The 6,956-nt window shown below is 38.3% G+C and overlaps 1 long non-coding RNA gene across 1 annotated transcript; it reads right to left on the bottom strand.

Annotated features, from left to right (window-relative positions):
• Window positions 1–218: 218 nt before the first annotated feature.
• On the bottom strand, window positions 219–1,215 carry LOC129408350 (uncharacterized). The gene is made up of 3 exons (XR_008631896.1): window positions 1,126–1,215; window positions 374–470; window positions 219–284 (listed from the first exon to the last, which is right to left on the bottom strand). It is a non-coding gene; the product is annotated as an uncharacterized LOC129408350 (long non-coding RNA).
• Window positions 1,216–6,956: the final 5,741 nt, after the last annotated feature.

The raw sequence follows: 6,956 nt of genomic DNA, 5'->3' as shown, positions 1-6,956 counted from the left end.
CTGTAGTATCTGTACTTTACCTGTAAAATATGAGTACTTTTTGTCTGTAGTAGCTGTACATTCCCTCTTTAGTATCTGTACTTGTCCTCTGTAGTATCTGTACTTTCCCTCTGTAGTATCTGTACTTTCCCTGTAAAATATAAGTACTTTATGTCTGTAGTAGCTCTACTTTCCCTCTTTAGTACCTGTACTTGTCCTCTGTAGTAGCCGTACTTTCTCTCTGTTGTATCTGTACTTTCCCTCTGTAGTATCTGTACTTTCCCACTGTAGTATCTGTATTTTACCTGTAAAATATCAATACTTTTCCTCTGTTATATATGTACTTTACGTCTGTAGTATCTGTACTTTCCCTCTGTAGTATCTGTGCTTTTACCTGTAAAATATCTGTACTTTGCCTCTTTTATATCAGTACTTTATCTCTGTGGTATCTGTACTTTCGTCTGTAGTAGCTGTATGTCAGGGAATTTACCCTAAGACATCAAATTACATTAAATAAAGACACACCAAAATGAGACGGCTTAGTATTTACTTGCGCAAGGAGAGAGCTGTCCGAACACTGTCTGACCCTCTTCTGCCAGCTACTTCCCAACAGCAGGTTTTATTGCAGTCATTTCACAGATAACAATACAGTACATTATGTTATATCACACAATGGTTACAATGATCACATGCTAACAATCTTTAGGCTAAACCACCCTCCCATTTCACACTTGATTACAGGCTCCAGGTGATAAACAATTTGGTCAGTTTTCTCCCAGAACTTATGCTAACCACATGAGGGGAAAAACCCTTAGCTGTCTTCTCATGGGTGACTCAGTAGATTAGCTTAATGAGTTAGGAGTTCTTGTACTAGAACATATGATATACATATGGAAAAACCCAAAAACGCAATTGTTGATAACTTTAAACCACACACACAAATGATTATGATTTTAAATGATTCCTAATATTTAAAATAACAGACTACAGACTTTCCAATACTACAGACTTTCCGTCTGTAGTATCTGTACTTTACCTGTAAAACATCTGTATTTTACCTCTGTAGTATCTGTACTTTCCCTCTGTAGTATCTGTACTTTACCTGTAAAATATCAGTACATTGCCTCTGTTATATCTGTACCTTACCTCTGTAGTATCTGTACTTTTCCTCTGTTATATCTGTACTTGTCCTCTGTAGTAGCTGTACATTCCCTCTGTAGTATCTGTGCTTTACCTATAAAATAGAAGTACTTTGCCTTTTGATGATGTCATGAAGGGTTCTATCGGCATGGACAACGGCTGCTAGGAGACAGGAGAGAGATTCCAACAGTTGTTTATATTTAAAATATCTCACTCATTTGATCAGATCTTTGGCATTTTTTGCCCTGACAAAATGAAAATTGGCACTGTTCACACCTGTACCATTTGGATAACACCTGTACTTTACCTCTGTAGTATCTGTACTTTACCCCTGCAGTAAATGTACTTTCCCACTGTAGTATCTGTACTTTCCCTCTGTAGTATCTGTAATTTACCTGTAAAATATCAATACTTTACCTCTGTTATATCTGTACTTTTCCTCTGTAGTATCTGTACTTTACCTGTAAAATATAAGTACTTTACGTCTGTAGTAGCTGTACTTTCCCTCTGTAGTATCTGTACTTTTCCTCTGTAGTATCTGTACTTTTCCTCTGTAGTAGCTGTACTTTCCCTCTGTAGTATCTGTACTTTACCTGTAAAATATCAGTACTTTGCCTCTGTTATACCTGCACTTTACCTCTGTAGTATCTGTACTTTTCCTCCTTAGTAGCTGTACTTTCCGTCTGTAGTATCTGTATTTTACCTGTAAAACATCTGTATTTTACCTCTGTAGTTTCTGTACTTTCCCTCTGTAGTATCTGTACTTTACCTGTAAAATATAAGTACTTTACGTCTGTAGTAGCTGTACTTTCCCTCTGTAGTATCTGTACTTTACCTGTAAAATATAAGTACTTTACGTCTGTAGTAGCTGTACTTTCAGTCTGTAGTATCTGTACTTTCCCTCTGTAGGATCTGTACGTTATCTGTAAAGTATAAGTACCTTGCCTCTGTTATATCTGTACTTTACCTCTGTAGTAGCTGTACATTCCCTCTGTAGTATCTGTGCTTTACCTATAAAATATAAGTACTTTGCCTTTTGATGATGTCATGAAGGGTTCTATCGGCATGGACAACGGCTGCTAGGAGACAGGAGAGAGATTCCAACAGTTGTTTATATTTAAAATATCTCACTCATTTGATCAGATCTTTGGCATTTTTTGCCCTGACAAAATGAAAATTGGCACTGTTCACACCTGTACCATTTGGATAACACCTGTACTTTACCTCTGTAGTATCTGTACTTAACCCCTGCAGTAAATGTACTTTCCCACTGTAGTATCTGTACTTTCCCTCTGTAGTATCTGTAATTTACCTGTAAAATATCAATACTTTACCTCTGTTATATCTGTACTTTTCCTCTGTAGTATCTGTACTTTACCTGTAAAATATAAGTACTTTACGTCTGTAGTAGCTGTACTTTCCCTCTGTAGTATCTGTACTTTTCCTCTGTAGTAGCTGTTCTTTCCCTCTGTAGTATCTGTACTTTACCTGTAAAATATCAGTACTTTGCCTCTGTTATACCTGCACTTTACCTCTGTAGTATCTGTACTTTTCCTCTGTAGTAGCTGTACTTTCCGTCTGTAGTATCTGTACTTTACCTGTAAAACATCTGTATTTTACCTCTGTAGTATCTGTACTTTCCCTCTGTAGTATCTGTACTTTACCTGTAAAATATAAGTACTTTGCCTCTGTTATATCTGTACTTTACCTCTGTACTATCTGTACTTGTCCTCTGTAGTAGCTGTACATTCCCTCTGTAGTATCTGTGCTTTACCTATAAAATATAAGTACTTTGCCTTTTGATGATGTCATGAAGGGTTCTATCGGCATGGACAACGGCTGCTAGGAGACAGGAGAGAGATTCCAACAGTTGTTTATATTTAAAATATCTCACTCATTTGATCAGATCTTTGGCATTTTTTGCCCTGACAAAATGAAAATTGGCACTGTTCACACCTGTACCATTTGGATAACACCTGTACTTTACCTCTGTAGTATCTGTACTTAACCCCTGCAGTAAATGTACTTTCCCACTGTAGTAGCTGTACTTTCCCTCTGTAGTATCTGTAATTTACCTGTAAAATATAAGTACTTTGCCTCTGTTATATCTGTACTTTACCTCTGTACTATCTGTACTTTTCCTCTGTAGTAGCTGTACTTTACGTCTGTAGTAGCTGTACTTTCCCTCTGTAGTATCTGTACTTTACCTGTAAAATATAAGTACTTTGCCTCTGTTATATCTGTACTTTACCTCTGTAGCATCTGTACTTGTCCTCTGTAGTATCTGTACTTTTCCTCTGTAGTATCTGTACTTTCCCTGTAAAATATAAGTACTTTGCCTCTGTTATATTTACTTTACCTCTGTAGTATCTGTACTTTTCCTCTGTAGTAGCTGTACTTTCAGTCTGTAGTATCTGTACTTTCCCTCTGTAGTATCTGTACGTTATCTGTAAAATAAAAGTACCTTGCCTCTTTTATATCTGTACTTGTCCTCTGTAGTAGCTGTACATTCCCTCTGTAGTATCTGTACTTTACCCCTGCAGTAAATGTACTTTCCCACTGTAGTATCTGTACTTTCCCTCTGTAGTATCTGTAATTTACCTGTATAATATCAATACTTTACCTCTGTTATATCTGTACTTTTATTCTGTAGTATCTGTACTTTACCTCTGTAGTATCTGTACTTTACCTCTGTAGTATCTATACTTTACTTGTAAAATACAAGTACTTTGCCTCTGTTATATCTGTACTTTACCTCTGTAGCATCTGTACTTGTCCTCTGTAGTAACTGTGCTTTCCCCCTGTAGTATCTGTACTTTACCTGTAAAATATCAGTACTTTGCCTCTGTTATATCTGTAATTTACCTCTGTAATTTGCCCCGGCTCTGCTTCACTCTTCCATGTAAATGTAATCAAGCTGCTGACAAAGCCTTTCTGTTGGCAGTGCAGCCCTCTCACATTAGAGGGAAAATAAAGAAATAAATATATGGCAAAGAGATCTAAAAATAGAACCGTTAATTACCTTTCCAGGACTCACTCTGGGAAGTAGTGCTCACAATTGTGCTGGATTTTTAAAGTCAGTTTGGGTGAAAATGTGTATTACAAAATAGTATGTTAAATTTTTGAAGACTGATAAGAGTCAAAAAGAAGCTCAAGTTACTACTACAACTTACCTCCCATCACTCTACAATATCTGTGGTGTTCAGTCACTACACTTACTGTCTCCATTTTGAGGACATCACGAAACAGTGTTGTCTTAGATAGATTGTAAAATCACTGCACAAGTGTGCAGCCTTACACATTCACAAGAAGACTGTGCTTTTTGATGATGTCATGAAGGGTTCTATCGGCATGGACAACGGCTGCTAGGAGACAGGAGAGAGATTCCAACAGTTGTTTATATTTAAAATATCTCACTCATTTGATCAGATCTTTGGCATTTTTCACCCTATCAAAATGAAAATCGGCACTGTTCACACCTGTACCATTTGGATAACACTCTCCAAATTTGAGATCAGTCGGATGAGCGGATCGAGAGTTATGCGTGGAACAGACAAACAAACAGAGAGAGAAGAGAGAGATAGATTTAGTATAGTTATATGCTAGTAAGTCTGGCTAAAACGTAGGACAGAGGCAGGAAGTAGTGGAAAAAAATACAATTCTTTATTTAGTTCTCAATATTAAAAATAGTAAATTTTACACATTTTTTTTTTAAAAAGGTACACATTCAACACCACAGTTTGGAGCTAAAATCTGGGACTCAAGTAAACCACACAAAACGATATTAGTAATGCAAAACAACAAAGATTAATCAAACCAAGACAAGACAAACAGTTGAATCCCAGGTTTCAGGAACCAAAGTGGTAGTGCTGTATATATGTGTGTGTGTGTGTGTGTGTGTGTGTGTGCCATCGTATTCTTTTTAGATGTAAAGTGCTAGGTGCATGTGCTGAGAATCGGCGAACTCCAAGATCAGACTTTGTGAGAGAATTTAAGATTTATGAGAGAATTTGAGAGCAGAAAACCGCAGCAGCAGCAGCGTAATCTGCCACAGAGAAATACACTGATTACCACACATGCCACCAAATGCCACCACCCCCAAACATACACCACCCAGAGCCTCTACCTGGATTCTCAAATGGGCTTACTTTACATGGGGCCGGGAGCACATTAGGAGCAGCCGCCATCACCACTGCCTGCTCCAGACAAACAAGTTCTAAGAGAAACACTGAAAGAACAACTCCGGGACTTACACGCACCGTGTTCACAAGCCACCGAAAGCCCCCACTACCACACTACGGCGTGCGCAGCCTTTTCTAATGACTAATCAGTGACGCCGGGAGCAACGCACAGTGACGCACAGCGACGCACAGGCGGATGCATTCACGGGCGCACTACTGTCAGAAAATATAATTTAAACACCCTGTTACATATGTTACGTGATTAAACAGCACGTTTCACAGAAAATGGACAGGGGCAATGTTTTAAACGTCCTATATTACACAAAATTTACTGTTGTGAGCTTTTAGTCATGTTATAATGTTACCTCAAAAACCTACCTGGAGGTGTGTTTTGTTTCTTTCACACATATTATCCCTTTGTTATTATAGTCTGTTTGTGTCTCCAAAGCTCAAAACACTCTGTTCCATCATGTGATGTCATGTAGTGGTAGTTTTCAAGTTAACAGCTTCTACTTTTAGTTCAATAGTGCTTGGCAATTCCAGGGCTGAAATTATCCAGTCGATTCTTGTGAAGGTGTATAGGGTTTAAAAACACAATAGAGCACTTCCTGTATTACCACATGACATCACAAGAAAAGAACACTGCCTAAATATGCAGGATTTGTGTGTTAAGCTTTTGTGAATTAAACAAAACGCAACTCCAGGCATGTTTGTGATAAGGAAACAACATTATAACATACAGTAGATCAGAAAATAGCGTAATATGGGCCCTTTAACAAAAGAGAATTGTGGGGTTTTGACATTTATTTCAGGTTAAAGTGCGAAATTGCAGTACATAGGGTGGACACACAAGCTTAGAAAGGTTCCTGGTATGGGATTTGTACTTCTTACTCTGCGGAGTATTAAACACAAAATACACTAGTCATTCAGATGCGATTTATTTTTTTTTAAAATACTTTTGGACAACGTTGGACCATCAGTATTTCACATTTTAAACTTTAACATAACATACGCATAATTGCAGCGTAAGGTGAAAAATATGCCTCTACATTTAACATTTGCTCATTTATTTCTCTCTGCATTTACTACTCGCGCATAGCTCCTAATGTAACTTGACAAGGTTAATTTTGCACCGTACAGTACGAAACTAACCAATAACCTTTAGCTGCGTACAATCCGAGCCAACTTTTAATTAGAGTCAGTTCTGTGTTTTTCTTTTCTCAGTCTGCAGATACTGGGCAGCAGAGGGGCCAGCCAATGTGATGCAATTTGAGTAGGTTAACACAGCACAGCACAGGACAGCACAGCCCTGATTGGCCAAGTCTGAAGAGTGAAAAGGTTATGTCAACCTTCAATTAAAAGCCCTCCTCGAATTCCTCGTCTACGGGCAAGAACAGTGGAGCGTATGTTAGCTAGTCTAATATGTTAGCATAATGGGGAACGGGTCAAGAGCTAGACGCTAATGCCCTTGTGCCTAATTTGGTTTATTTCCTTTGGGGTCAGAAATTACCTTTCATAAACGCATCATTACGCTTTCATTTCTGCCCTGCCTCCGGGGGCAGCGGCGAGCGGGCGTCACCTTGATTGAGGCTTGTTCCTGCAAACTTTCAAAGCCGTAGGTCAGTCATGCCCAAAGAAGAAACAACAAGAGAAGGA

Source organism: Boleophthalmus pectinirostris, unplaced genomic scaffold, assembly GCF_026225935.1.
Source record: "Boleophthalmus pectinirostris isolate CB_2022bp ecotype Guang Dong unplaced genomic scaffold, ASM2622593v1 HiC_scaffold_16, whole genome shotgun sequence".
NCBI classification, from domain to species: domain Eukaryota; kingdom Metazoa; phylum Chordata; class Actinopteri; order Gobiiformes; family Gobiidae; genus Boleophthalmus; species Boleophthalmus pectinirostris.
This window is presented reverse-complemented; position numbering and strand designations above follow the sequence as displayed.